Here is a 15,901-nt window from a genome sequence, read left to right as displayed (position 1 = left end):
CTTCAGAATTGCCCATAGGGTTGGCTTAGGCCTCCAATGAGACTGTGTCATATTTCAACTTTTCCTTCTACCCAATCCTGCTTCCTTCTCTCAATAGGTGTTGATCCCAAAGAAACTTCTGCATGTTAAATCTCAGAGACTTCTCAAGGAACCTAAACTGCGACAATTGCCCGATGCTTCAGAAATAAGGAATATAAATATATATTTTAACTTAGCTATAACATAGTCTTTAATGATGATTTTGATACGGTTTCAGTGGTGTAATGATATGAAAAGAAGCCCTATCCTACCAAACAGTGAGTGGGATTTCAAGAAACTCATTCTTCAAGTACAGGCAGTTTTTAGAATATTTTTTCTGTAAATACAATGAAATAACAATAATGCTCCATTAGATGTAAGATCAATACTTTTTGTTTATTTGATGATGGTTTGAATGTATTTATGTTTGAAGTACAGAGGCTGAGAAAACCTAAGTGGAAAAAGTTGAGAAACAGGATAAATAAAAGGATAATGCAATTTTATCCTTAAAAAGGCACAGTCTTATGGAATCTAGAGAGCAGTGTAAGGTTATAAATTAAGATAGAATGAAGTAACTGTTATATTACATAAAGAAGAAATGGAGATAAAGATAGATATAGCTACAGTTAAGTTTATATAAGAGGTAGGTAGTTTAGAAAGTTCTTATCAAATTATTTTCTCTGGGGTGAAAAAAAAAAAAAGGCAAAAGCTCCCTGAGCGCAGTCAGGAGTTGGGGAGGAGGGTATGGTGGGCTTACTTTTTTTTAGCTACCCAAGTAAAGAATGGAATAAGGCAAATATTTATATTGATCCAATATTATATTAGTGTAGGGATAGCAATGGAATTGCAAGTGGGCAAAGGGGCTGAGGTTTTTTGTAAATATGAGTTTAAAATTATGGAAAAAGAATTACATACTGAATAAACAAAGATATGAAGAAAGGAGGGGTCGCTAGACTGAAGCAAAGGGAGGGAGTTAGACACTATAAATAAAAGCATTAATAAGGGAGAATAAAGGGAGTAAGAGTCCTTGAAAATAGGATACAGTCAGAAAATGTGTTATTGTGGGAAGCAAAGAACAAGAGAACTTGGGCTTAAAAAGCTGTCGTCAGAATGTGATACAGTAATTAGGTATTACAGAAGCACAGTGATTCCCAGTAATAACAAGATCCAGGGTATTATATGTTTATAGAATGAAGGTCACAAAAACGGTGTATGTTAAACAACTGAAAGACTTGGATAGGTCACCTTCAAAAGTATTGAAACTATTGCAGGATGGGACAAGATATTTTTTAAAGTTTCTGAGTTTAATGTCAATATGTTCAACAAATATATGGGAGAGACCAGAAGGTTGATAGATGGTAGTGATAAAATGAGGAGTAGTCATAGTCAGTGAAATAGTTGGATGGAAACATTAACTTCCAGGATATATTCATTTCTAGCATGAATTAGAAACATGCTGATTTGTGTTCTGATCCAGTGGTAGTGGAGGAATGGGTAGTATTCTATTAAAATTACTACAGTTAAAACAAAATGATAAAATAAAACAAGGACAATCAATAAACCACTTAAAGATATATGGAAATTTGTGTGTCGTGGAATAGAGGTCGAGATCAAGGACAGTAGCAGACAGTTGGGACATGGGGGCTGGAAGCTCCGAACGATCTGGGAATGAGAATCCAGAGAAGATATATAGCCATAATAATTGGAATTTGAGCAATAAAAAGGATGACAGATCTGTGACACACAGTTGGGTTAACTGGTTTCACAAGCTCTGAATAGACACCTGGTATGATATTTATTCAGTGTTGGCATAAGTCATATCAGGGTTATGGCAACACTAGCAGCCACTTAATATCTACATATTTATTGAATTAAATTTGTTGTATTTGTAAAATGATGGTACCATCTTAATCTAATCATCACAGGGCTTTACATTAAGATAAAGAGGTAACACAAATCAATTACTTTAGCTATTTTGATACCTTGCTCTATAATTTATCCATGTATCTATCTAGCTAACTACTTAAGGTAGCTCTATTTTAAATAGACCATCTTTATTGTTTAAATCAGTTAATTTGCCTTTAATACAATTCCTGATACATTCAGGTTTAAATCTACTATCTTATTACCATTTTTGTATTTGTCTCATGTTCTATGTTCACAAATCTCTCTTTCTTGTCTTTGGTAAATTAATCATTAATGTATTGTTTCATTTCTCCCTCAATTATTTTATTATTTACACATTCTCATTTTTCTTTCTTTTAGTGTTTACCTTAGCTATAAAAAATATACTTTATTCAAGGTTAATATGAATTGGTCCTTTACCCACTTTTCAAAAATATGAGTTCTGAGAACATTTGTTTATTCCCCTTTTGCCCTATGTTCCACTATCACCATGCATCTTAATTCTCGATATGTTTAGGACCCCATGATAAATAATAACTAATTTATACTGTAAGTGTTATATCAGATGTATCCACATACATACCCCTTTATCCACTCTTGATTCTACCCTGCATCTCTACATTTATTATCATGAGTCATCTTCCTTCTGTTTGAAGTACGTTTTAGGTAGGGGTGTGTGTATGTGAGAGAGAGAGAGAGAGACTCACTAAAATTTCATAGTTGTTGCTTATCTAAAAAGCTCTTTTTTGAATTTAAATTCAATTAGCCAACATACAGTACTTCATTAGTTTTTGATATAGTGTTCAATGATTTCTAAAAAGCACTTTCTGTAATCTTCATTTTATAATTTTTCAAGAATTAAAAAATTCTTTTGGTTTCTGTATTTGTGTTGAAAATTCAGCAGTACACCCTTGTATTGTTCTTTTAAATATTTATTTTTCCTTACTTTGGCTGCTTTTAAGATATTATGGTTTTCGTTATATTTCTCTTAAATATATTGCACTTCTTGGACCTGTGGCTTGATGCATTTTCTGTTTTGGAAAATTCTCTTCTACTTTTATTCTATTTTATTCTACTATCTACCTTGTGTTCAGTCTCCTACTACTCTGGGATTCCAAACATATATATATATATATATATATATAAATAAAAGACCTTTTAATTTCTCCCTATTTTATTACATTCTTTTCTGCATTTTCCATTATTTTTTTATTGGCATTTTTCCGCTAGCATACTTTCTCTGTCATGTCATTCAATCCACTAATTCTCTTCAACTGTTTTTAATCTGCTCTGAAACACATAATTGAGTTAATTTCATTTTACTTTTTTTAGTACTAGAATTTTTCAATTGATTTTTATTATATCCAGTTCTTCACAATATTTTTGTATTATTTCTTTCATTTATTTAATATTTCATTCAGCTGTTTTTTTTAAAGATTTTATTTATTTATTTGACAGAGAGAGACACAGCGAGAGAGGGAACACAAGCAGGGGGAGTGGGAGAGGGAGAAGCAGGCTTCCCGCAAAGCAGGGAGCCCAATGCGGGGCTTGATCCCAGGACTCTGGGATCATGACTTGAGCCGAAGGCAGACGCTTAATGACTGAGCCACCCAGGCGTCCCCCTGAGATTTTTTTTGATCAATGTGAAATTATTAAAAATTAGATGTATCGAATAGAAGGCTTGAACCATGCTTTCAAAAGACAGACTGCTGTATGATATAAGCAGAACTGGTTGTCTAAAGAAAACATTCAACACTAGTCCCTAGTTAACTGCAGATACAAAGAATCTCTAAATAGAAATTCAATTTCAGGGGTGCCTGGGTGGCTCAGTCAGTTAAGCATCTGCCTTTGGCTCAGGTCATGATCCCAGGGTTCTGGGATTGAGCCCTGTGTCAGGATCCCTGTTTAGTGGGGAGTCTGCTTCTCCCTCTGCCTTTGCTCCTCCCCTCCACTCCTGCCTTCTCTCTGGTGCATTCTCTCTAATAAATAAAATCTTAAAAAAAATTAATTTTAATATTTAAGTGTTCATGCTTTTTGATAGGAAAAAATGGAGAACTTTTGTTTTGGGGGCAAAAAGGCCACATCCAGCATTAAAGCAGGCCTCAATAAGCTAACTATTAAATCTGCAAATTCAGAACATTCTAAATGATGTGAATATGGTACCTGTACTGGATATTATAGAATCGCAGAGCATAAAACAGTCATATTCTAGCAGACTGTCCCCTTATTTGGTAGATACAGTAAACCCAGAGAGAAGATTGGTCCAAATGTACAAAGCTGAAAAGCGGTGTAGACTAATCACTTTCCTAGGATTCTCAATCCATTGTCCTACTGACAGATTCCTAGAATATGCTTACAGAAACTTCTGTAATATCCAACTTCATGGATAGTCTCTTGCCATTGACTGTCTCCTTTGTAGATCAGGCCTTTCACAGTTGGGCCCCAGTCTCCCACTGGTATTTTAGTAATAGAATGGGGTATGCCAGAAAACATTCACAACCACTTAATCAGACCCACTTTTAACCTCATTTATTTTGACCTTCAAGCATTTACTTATGACAGTGTATGAGGTTTCTTTTCAGATTAATGCCAAGTTTCAATTGCCATAGACCACAAGAAAAATCATTTTTTTCATGAGTCCCCAAAAATGAATTCAACAATACTTTTATCAGCCATGTTTTTAATCCATTAGCAATATTGACTCTGCCATGAAATGAGAGTAATTCAATTTTAGATATTATAAAGCTGAAATTATTATAGCTTTGCCTGCTAGTTTTACAGGAGTTAAGGCTATGTCAGGGTTTTCATGCTGAAGCTTTATATTTCAAAGTTTTATAATCAGACATTCAAGAGAAAAAAAAAATCCAAATGGCTTTTGAGACTGCATTGGCGCCTGCGAGAAATCCATGTCAGGCTTTGTATTCAAAGAGATTCACATCGATGGGCAAGTCCCTCTGCTTAATAACTTTCATTATTAGATTGGTTATGGGTACCACCAACACATTTTCCTAATCTACAGTGGGGCCCATTTTTGGGTTTGTTCAGTATGGAGCTCTATGTGATACTATAAACAGAAGACAGAAAGTACAAGCCACCCAGTCTCTTACTACCTATGTGCAGGTTACTTAATATTGTTGAGACTCAAGTTATTTAAAATGAAGAATGAAGAAAAATGTATCCTATGTTTCTGAAAGCAAGGGACTGGACCTTTTGTAATCCTTCCTAATACTCATATCTGAATTTATGTTAAAATGAGGAGGCAGCTAACATAAGAGATCCCTAGGAGTAGGAGAGATTGCTATCTCTATCTTATAGTTGAGACATATTAGAAAAAGATCAATCCCCAAAGTTACCAATAAAAGACCAGTACCTGACTTAAAATATATTTATTTAAATCTTCTCCCCAACAAATTGCAAATGAACATTGTTAGCTATTAATAACTTGGCATGAATATTCTGAAGACAGATCCATATTCAACATACTTGATGGGCCATGTATAGGAAATGGCCATAAATGAAATCACTGTTCACTGATGGAACGCTCCCTGAAGTCAGAAAGAATAGTGAACTAAGAAGAGAATGGACAGCAGTGTGGAATAAGTTGAAAGTTCCTGCATAACTCTGCTCAGAATCACTAGTCTTCACTTATATTTAGTTTGACTCCACACAAATTTAAACCTCTTATGGCATGGCTATGTTTAGACATCATGCTTTGTTGAAATAAGTAAGATGGCCTTCCTGCCTCCTGGAAGTGTATGACTTTTATGTTGAGGAAGCTATGTAAATTCTTAATAACAGTAACAGTTCCTGCATCTTCTGCATTTACTAAGTGGCAAGCATGAAGTTACATAATTCATATACATCATCTAAGTTAATAATAACAAAAATCCCAGGAGGGAATTATCTTCATTTCACTAATAAGGAAATGGAGGCTTAGAAAGGAGAAACAACTTCATCAAGGTCAATCTGTGAGTTGCAAATTCAGTATTAGGATCTGGCTTTCCCAAAGCCTGCATTCTTTTTTTTTTTTTTCTTTGGTTATAAATGCTTTGTCTTTTTTTTTTTTTAACATAGAAGAACTTGGTGGTGGATATATAGCCCTTTGATGTTTCTCTAAGAGTTCAAGTTCAGGCTTTCTTACAGAATGTAAACAAAGACCTACACATGTACATGTAACTTTTACCAAAATTAAGTTTAGTCACTAAAAGAAGATTGACTATCCGAATTTTCTTTTGTTTCACCTTTGCTATTAGGCACTGGAACATGTGACCTCTCAAGAAGGCGTGGGTCCTTCCAATATCATTTTTCTGTAATCTTATTGCCATTACTGGAATACCCATGTGAGCCATTTTGAGATATCTGGCATATCTTGGGTCCTTGGCCACAAGTAAGATATTTTCTGATGTTATTTCACTCTCCTGTGGTCCAGGAGATACTGTTCTGCTGTGATTGCTCTGAAGTGGTTTCAGAATGTGATTGATTCATTTGTGATACCAGTGTCACTTACAGGAGACACTTCAAATGTGACATCATCTAGGCCTGGGATAAATGACAATTTTGCAACGAAAATACTGAGAGTTGTTCTAATTTGTTAGATATGAAGAGAAAGTTCTGCCAGTTTCTCCTTACAAGCCGTAGGAAAGTGGTTGAGGAACTGTAAAGTGTTCACTACAAACTGGTTTAGAAAATGCCACTGGTGTTTTCGGTGGGACAGCTGGCACTTTGGTCAGGTCTGTGCCTGACCCTCCTGAGAGGAAGCCCATCCTCATCCATCTCCTTGCACGAGAGACCCAGGGCTCGCCTACAAACCCCTCACGGATGGGATCACCCAAAGCCTACATTCTTTAATTCTATTTTATATAATGTCTCATAATTTCCTAGGAGGACAGAACAACAAATGAATCTCCCAGTGAAGATGAGGAAAACATTAGGGAAGTGAAATCTCTAACACTTGACATTCCATAAGTGAGACCAATTGGTACAATCCAATCAGTCTCTGAACCCTGAGGTTTCTATTTCCAAACATCTATCATCTATTCATTTCTTTCTATTCCCAGAAACCCTACATTTGTCCAGACTATTCTCTTGTTTCATAGAAATCACTGAACAGTCTCAGAGAAGCTATTCATGCTCCACCTGCCCCCTGCAGGCAACCCAGGTTCAGAGACGAGGATACACGCACTGAGTTTGTTCAGTAACAAAAAACTAACTGAAAGTCTCCACAGCACCATGGTTGGCTGATTCCTAGTTTCTTTTCATTGAGAATGCTAAATAAAAGCACCTGCTCAGAATAGGAGAATCCTTTGGGAAGTACTCAGTTAAATTTTCAGTGACATAAGCAGTTACTCTCCATTCTATTAGCACCCACAATTTTGCCTTTCCTTAAATTCCTCAAACAGATTATGCTTCTTCCTGCCTTAGGACCAAGAAACATGCTTTTCCTGTTTTCATTGTTTTTATATACTCGGCTCTCATGTGTAGCTAATTCCTACTCCTCTTTCAGACTTCTGCTCAAATACTATTTTCTTTAGTATGCCTTTCCTGCCATGACAGACTTAGCAAGGTTTTCCTATTAGATAATCCCAGAGCATTTTATATTTGGCAAAAATCACCATATAATCATAACTGCAATTCATTCTTTCATTCACTCACAAAATATTTTTGAACACTAATTATGTGCCAGGATCTATTCCAAATGTTTTCTCTAATCTTTGGGGGGGAAAAAGACAGCAAATAAAATTATATATGTGCGTATATGCACACATATGTATACATATGCATTATATGTATACATACATATAACGTATAGACATATAAATATAATTCTATAAAATAAGTTTAATGAGAAAAAGTAAAAGTAAAGCAGGTTTTGTATCAGTAATGCTGAATTACATAAGTGACATGGACACAGTTTGCAAAATAAAGTGGCAAGGGGTGATAAAGGTAGACCTCATTTAAAGACTGAGAATTTAGCTTGAAGAAGGTGAAGATATGAGATGTAAATATCTATGGAAAGAACAGCCCAGGTGAAGGAGAATACTTGAGGACTTTCTGTTAGGTGTAAACATGATTACTGTGTTTGAAGGACAGTATGGAAGCCTGTTGAGAGAATGGAGTGAACCAGGCACAACAGAAATCAAAGTAGTAATGGAGGACAAGAATAAGTAGGGCCTTAAGGTACTTCTGTTTTTATTGAATAAAAAGAGGGGCCATTAACAAAGTTTAAAAAGGATATCTATGTAATCTTATGTTTAAATAAATCCTTTTTGTAGCTCTTGGAAAATACTATAGGAAGTCAAGGATGGGAACATGGTGATATGATATGAGGCTATCGTAATAATCCAGATGAGAGATTATGATGGCCAGGACCACAGTGGCTGCAGTGGGGTTAGAGAGAAATGAACAGATATGTAGCTATATTTAAAACACAATCAACTAGATTTTTTTTTGGCATATCAAATACAGGATATAAAAAAAGCAGAATACTTAAGGATGATCCCAGGTGTTAACTGACCTGAGCAAGTGATGAAGTTCCTAAAAAAATTATGGAAAACTGTGGGTGTGAGGCGGGAATCTGTTCAGGAGATCACTGAAAAGCATATTTCTAAGTAACATCTACATTGGGGAATTTTTTGGTTTTCAAAAAACACACAAATGCATTATATATGGCTAAAATATAGATGCAATTACACTTCTCGAGTAATGCTACAAAACATGTCCCCTAGCACCAGCACAGTTATGGTTCAACTGAATAACCATGTAAGAGGTAGAATGAAAAGTGGTAGGAATTGAAAATATTTGATCAATAAATGAATTGATAAAACATATAAATAAGGATGGGAATCGTATATTCCATTATGTGTATTTGCCATTATAAGCATTATAAAGAGTGATGTAGGCATAATGCATGGGGATACATTTTTAATGGTAGAATTTGTGGTGTCAGAATAGATACAGTGTAGGTACATATCTTCTCCATCTATAATTAAGATCATCAGCAAACTTTTGGAACAAAAGTAGTGGAATAACAGGCCTACTACATACCAGGCACAGTGCAAATCTTTGTTTTTATTTTTGTTGTTTTGTTTTTGTTGGATAATCTCTTTATTTCTTTTTAGCCTTCCATGTGATAAATACTATTATTTTCTTCAATTTCCAGACTGGATGCTTTGGGACCAGGAAATCAAGTAAATCCCCAGTTCACACAACTATAAATTGGTGGAACTATAACTTGTATGTAAATTTGACCTGTGCTCTTGACCACCACAAAATAACACCTATGATCAGAGACCTCAAAACATAATGGGAGCTTTGCAACTTCAGATTTTGGTAAACTCTCCAGTTGTAATCATATCCCATTCTCTTCTATTGAGAAACACCTCTCTTAGCTGAAGTATCTTTTCTCCCTTTTAGAACACCTAAATTGTGGCCAATTACAATCCCACCTCCTGAATCCTTTCTAGCTTTCAGTGTTTTCCCTCTCTGACCTCATCTAATATTTACAGTGAGAAGTAAGCCATTCAACTATAAATTATTGACTATTCTATACTGCATATTACTAGTTTTAGATTATTTCTTTCATACACTGGCACTAACTCAGAGCTTAATAAATTGGCTATTGATTGAATAACTCTGAAGTAGGCTAAAATTAAGAAAAATTTAAAATGGTAAATAATTATAGAATTTTCTCAATGCAGGATTCCTCTCTACCTACCACTCAGTCCAAAGGCAAGCCATCTCATAATTTATATCAAAAAGAATTATACTAATGAGGACTTGGGCTTAATATTCCATGAGAGAAGCAGCCACATACAACTTTTATGAGATTATTTCATGGGTCTTGTTCTAATTTGAATTTCCATTATGACAAACCCAGAAATGATGAGACACCAGAAATCTCAACAGATTTCAATATCATTTGAATTCAGATTTTCAGATGAAATTATTCACTATAACCTTTCCAAATTTAACAGAAAGGTAAGCAGTCTTTGCCAGAAGAAACCCTGGAATGATTAAGAATGATGCTGAGTATTAACCCTGAATGTGTATTACTGTCAGGCTCAGGTATGAAGACTTGTGCCCAACTATGAGGATAGGAAAATAAAACTCTTTTTTTTTTTTTTAAATATCACAATAAGGCTTCAGTCTCTATCTCCTATTCACATCCCCTCCCATGGATAAATGGTGATCTCTAAATATGCAGAACAATTTAGGGCTGAATATCACATACAAGTACATTTTCTATTTCACTGAAGTGTTTTCTCAAATGACAAAATTCTTACATTTTAATAATTTTTATGGAATGCATCATATATCTGTATATAAAAATAAATGAAATGCATCATATATCTGTGTATAAAAATAAATGAATATAATTAAGTAGACTTAGCTTCAAATCAAGAGAAATGCTACAACTTTATGTACAGACTGTAGTTGGTCAATATAAATGGATGATTACCCAGTCATAGTGTTTATGGTGAGTAAATCTGGTAGCTTCTTTGAGCCATACAACCCTTTCAGGATATTCTTTGATTTGATGTTCAGAGTAAAAATAATAATAAAAATAATGCAAGAGTTTTAAGGGAAAGGGGCCTCGTTATCTAAAAAACACTGAAGCTTTTCAGTTATCCAGTTACTTAGTACATGGTATAAAATTTCAGGGTCATAGAATATAGGAGAGAAAGATTTGATGTTAGGGTGGGAGAAGGTCTAAAAAAACTGTGTCTAGAGTTGGATATGCATGGACTTGGGCTGAAAGATGGCCCTGCAGAGCTGAAGGGCTCCTGGAAGTCACTGTGAGAATAAGGGTTGGGAAGCCTGATAAAAGAAGTAGAAGGGACATCATATTCAAACATTCTTAGTTTTCAGTTATTCAGAGAGTTGGTCCTGTGCTTAGGGTTCTTGTGTGTTCAAGTTCAGCTTCTGCACCGTGTTTACCATTATGTCATGGCTCCAGAAATAGTGGTCCTGCCCAAAACACAGAATGGCAGCTCCAATTACTGCTGCAACTTACAGATGCCTGCACCATATGCTACCACCTTTCTGAAGATCTTCCAGATATAAGCAGGGATGCCATTTTTCAAGGAAGAAAGGGGCTAAAGTATTAGGTAAATTGATCAGAATTAATATTAGCCTGATTAAGTCTGAACTTAATCTACTTTCGACATTCTCATTTTAGTTCTTTTCAAAATCCAATTAACTTATACAGCTGATTAGCATTTGCTAGTTCTGATTTTACAGCCTGCAAATTTCTCTCACCATTGCCTTCTTTTTCATTTTCATGACTTTAATCCAAATATTACTAAGAGATTTGACAAAGTGTTTGAACATTAGCCAGTTTAGAGGCTGAAAATTGCATGTACAGATATCATTAGTTACATTTTCAGAAGCCAAAATGACATCCTTAAAACAGACAAGCAGGAAGAGTTATAGATGCAAACAGAGGTGCCAAACCTGTAGAAATAGCACACTTACCACATCTGAATGCTTCCTTCTTTATTTTCTGATAATAAGCAAAGAAACAAACAACACTACAGTATAATCATGCTTCTCCCTGGAGACAACCAAGAACATAGACCTTTCCATGTATTAGGAAATTGACCTTATTTTTTGAAGATCCTTAAAAGACTAAGTGATCTTTTATCTCACACCCCAAACCAGTGTGAAGCTCATAGTATCTACAAGAACAAATGAAAGAATAAATGACATTGCCATGTAATTCCTATGAAGCTACTATGAGAGCATGAAATTCTTTTTAAAAATTACATAAAATGGTTTCCAGTTTCAGGTTAAATCCATAGCCTAAAATTCTTTTTCTAGTAGGATGACAGATGGAAGACCCTGAACAAACTTCCAAGCTGAAACAACCAGACAAGTAAGAAAACGGCAGAGCTCCCAAATTTAGTGAAATTAGTAACTCTTAGAGGTAAGTGAAAGACAGTCAGCTCTCAGCCTAGGAGTTTCTTTGGAAACCTTGAGTTTATGCTTTCTGAAGTACATGAGGCATGAGGCACAAGAGATACATCCCAGAATTTGTCAAAGTAGAAACACTAAGGAAGACTCCAGAAGAAAAAAATTTTTAAAAACTAAGAACCCAAAGAATATATTCCTCTTCCAAGAAGGCATGCTTTTCTTGACCCATACACTCAATGGAAGGGAAAAATAATTTCCAATGAGAATTCCTACTCACAAGACTGTCTTCATGTTTTTCAGTCCAAATCCTTGCTACTTTGTTGCCTAAGAAAACTGGTTATTTCAGAAATTTTCCTTGACATAAAGTATAAATTAATATAAGAATAAAAGTAGAAAAGAAGAAAAACAGTTTATACATACTGTCACAAGGCTATAAGATCTGTGGTGAACCTATTACTCAATTGGTTTTTTCTGTTCTGTATGTATCAGCATGAATGGCCCCAGAACCCTGGATGACTGACCAAGTCACAGTTGATTGGATCAATGCCAGACATCTGACTTCAGGGAGTTTGTAACTAGAATACAAACACTCTAGGTATCTTTATAGACACTTCAACTGGAAGATCATATAGAACTGGAATCAGAGATAGTGGATAGAAGCACAGAAGAAATGTGGAGAAGTGCATATGGACAAAATGCATATGTGAGGAAAAAGAAGAGGAGCTATAGGTGAATTTTCACCTCCTACTTTTGTTTATTCAGCTTTATTGAGGTTCAATTCACTTCTTACATTTAGTCCCTCAAGAGAAACTCGTATCCTTTAAGCAAATTCCCCTTTAGTAATTAAATCAAGTTTGACTGGCTTTCTGACCCTTGAAACTAAATGATCCCAACTATAATAGGACCTTAATGTTAAGTAAGGTCAGGCCTCTTACGTTATAGATGGAGAAACTGAGGTCTAACAGAGTAAAGGAAATCTTTGAGGGTAGCACAAGGAATTACCCAAAACTGAGTTCTAGGCCTGCTACACCCCAAATTTTTTATCTCTACTCTCTGATACTGCCTCTTTGCTCTGGTTATTTAACAAATTGAGACAAATTGTTATTCCATTCTTTTCTACCATTGGTAAAGATATAAGAGTTCACTTTCTAATCAATACTGAATAAACTAACTACTCATTTATGCAATCAGCAGAGGCTGCTTAAGGAATGCATCTTCCGTTGCAGATATGTAAAGAAAGCACAAGGCAGAATATTAAAAACTTTAGAAAGTACTACTCATAATACAGGGATTAAGAGTATGCTCTTGGTCAGTGAAAAATAACTCTGTTATAGTCAATCTATGGTTACGTGAATGTACCTCAATGAATCCACTCATTTCGCCCATCTTCACAATGGTTAGTGCAGTGGCTTGCAACAACTAGCAAGAAAATACAAATTTTATCAGCTGAAAAAAAAGACAAAAAGCAAAAACAATGTTTATCAGCTGTAGCCCATTTGTTTTCCATGACAGGATGAGGACAAAGAATCACTGACCTCAGCGAACCCAGTGCCATAGGAAATGCAATGATTACTACTTTACACAACGAATTACCTACCCTCAGCTTCCTTAATTGGAGGTGATTATATAATTCATCAGTTTAATGAATTTAAATGAATTACCTGTTACACGATATATGTCTTTTCTGAACTGACCAAGTATTACTGCAGTGATCAAATTATTTTTTTTGTCATTAGATAGAAATAAAATCTAGTGAATTATATCTACCTTCCTGTCATGAGAGTTTGTTTGCTTTGTTAGATTTTTGGAATCCAGATCTGAAAGAGAAAAAAAACCCAAGAATCTACAGACTTTAAAAGCAAATGAAATTATAAGATTCTTATCATGATTATCATTATTATTAATAAAGAATCACTGTCAGAAAGATTCAGATGATGCATTTATTCATTCACTCAGAAAACATTAAGACTTAACTTTTCTCCTACCTAAACCTGGAAGAAAGATCTCTACATGTTTTTTTCGGTTTAATACACATTAATTGAGCCCATATTCCACATTAGACAATGTTTGAGAGGCTTGGGAAATATCAGTAAACAAAATAGACAAAAATTTTTGCTCTCATGGAGCTTAAACTAAGCAGTTTGTCTTCCATTTGCTTAATACCTACCTTCGCTTCCCATCACATCTAAAATAATGTCCAAACTTCTTACTATGGTTTATAAAGTCTGAAATGATCTGATCCTTGTCTACAGTTTGTTTACTGAACACGCTCAGTAGCACTGCCATTGGTGTTCCTGAGATGAGCTGAGCCTTCCTCGTTTCCTTTGTACTTAACTTCCCTGTGCCAGAAGGCTCCTTGCTCACATCTATGAAGGACTAACTCTTCCTGGTTTTAAAGGTCTCAGGGTAAGCGTCACTGCTTTAAAGACAACTTTTCTAGGAGTGCCAGGGTGACTCAGTTGGGTAAGCAGCCAACTCTTGGTTTGGCTCAGGTCATGATCTCAGGGTTGTGAGATCAAGCCCCACATCCAATCCAGCCCTATGTCCAGCCCTTGAGCAGGCTCTGCACTCATCAGGCAGTCTGCTTGAGAGTCTCTTCCTCTGCCCCTCCCCCACTCTCACTCTCTCTATAAAATAAAATAAAAATAATCACACCATTAAAACAACAAAAAAACCCATCTACTCCAAGTCTTTCTATCATGACATGATATTTTGCCTTAATACAGCCAAAATTAGTTCATTTGCTGAATTATTTGCTTGTTTATCCTATCTCTTCTCTCTTCATAGATTGTAAATTTTGTAAGACTTCTTTTGTTCTTATTCAGTCTTATTTCCAGCCCCTAAAATAGTGTTTGGAATTTATTAAGCTGTCATAAAATACATTGTAGAAGGTATAAATAAGTAAATCAGTGAATTCATATTTATTTATGCTTTTCTTAGTGTAAAAAATCAAACCAATTTTGTAAAGGAATTTAATTACTCATACAATAGTAATGCATTGCAAGACAGGAATATACTTAATTTCTCCAATTGACAGACTGATAAAGAGGTGAAAAGTAAAAAAAGGCTCATTTCTGAGTGGCTTGAGGTCACCTAATCTTTTCCCTTTTTTAAGCTTATAAATTGTATGATTATTAGAATTATGCCCACACATATAATAGACTTTCTTTGTATGTGGGTGTTTTGAGATATATTTAAATCAGGATTATAAATCACATAGGGAAATGATTTATGTAAATTGAGAATTCATTAGCATGTATTGAATCGTTTTCCCTACAATTCAAGCAAATGGAAGAAGTCAAATGGATCAAGTTGTTTAAGAAAAAGAAAGGAAAAAAAAAAAGCAATTTGCTAATAATCTCTTTACTATGTTGATAAATGACCAGAAATGGTAAGTCCCAGGCTGCAGAAATCTGTTATCTTCATTGTAATTCAAATTGCATACAAGAGGACCAGTCTTTCCTTGTTTGCAATAAATAGTTGACTTTATGGCTGAGCTCACAGGCATCTTGCTGGTGACACTGGGCAAAATGCATTTGATCAACATAAGAACAATTTCCATTAACTACTGTAAAAGTCCTATTGTCATTTAATTATTCTAGTTATTGGAAATGTCAAGTAACTTGTTGATGGAAATGAGAGGCAAGTAGGATAGTAAAGAGTGAAATAGTTTCAATCCTAAATCTGCCACTTAGTGGCCTTAAGAAATCTTCTTAGTTTATCTAAACTCTTAGATGCTTGGTCTTTTCTCACATATGAAAAGGAATAAATAATTCCCATGTGACATGGCTATAATGAAATTCAAGATAATGCATAGAGTATGTCCGATACACTATAGCACTGAGTAAGTATTATTTTTATTTCTTCTCCAAATGTATCCACCTTTGAGGAGCATGGTAGACCTTTAAACTTTGTCTCTCTCACATATATTCCAACTTCCTTACTTGCTTTGAAATGTTTGTCATACACATGAAAAAATGTTCCACATCACTTGGCATCAGGGAAATACAAATCAAAACCATAAGGAACAGCATGGAAGACCATAGGGAAAGGGAGTAAAAACTGA

The 15,901-nt window shown here is 35.0% G+C and overlaps 1 pseudogene; it reads right to left on the bottom strand.

The window, feature by feature from the left end:
• Positions 1–6,117: 6,117 nt before the first annotated feature.
• LOC118530661 (WASH complex subunit 3 pseudogene) lies at positions 6,118–6,696 on the bottom strand (annotated as a pseudogene).
• Positions 6,697–15,901: the final 9,205 nt, after the last annotated feature.

The sequence above is a fragment of the Halichoerus grypus genome, chromosome 10 (genome assembly GCF_964656455.1).
Source record: "Halichoerus grypus chromosome 10, mHalGry1.hap1.1, whole genome shotgun sequence".
NCBI lineage: Eukaryota > Metazoa > Chordata > Mammalia > Carnivora > Phocidae > Halichoerus > Halichoerus grypus.
The sequence above is the reverse complement of the archived record's forward strand: the minus strand, read 5'-3'. Positions and strand labels throughout refer to the sequence as shown.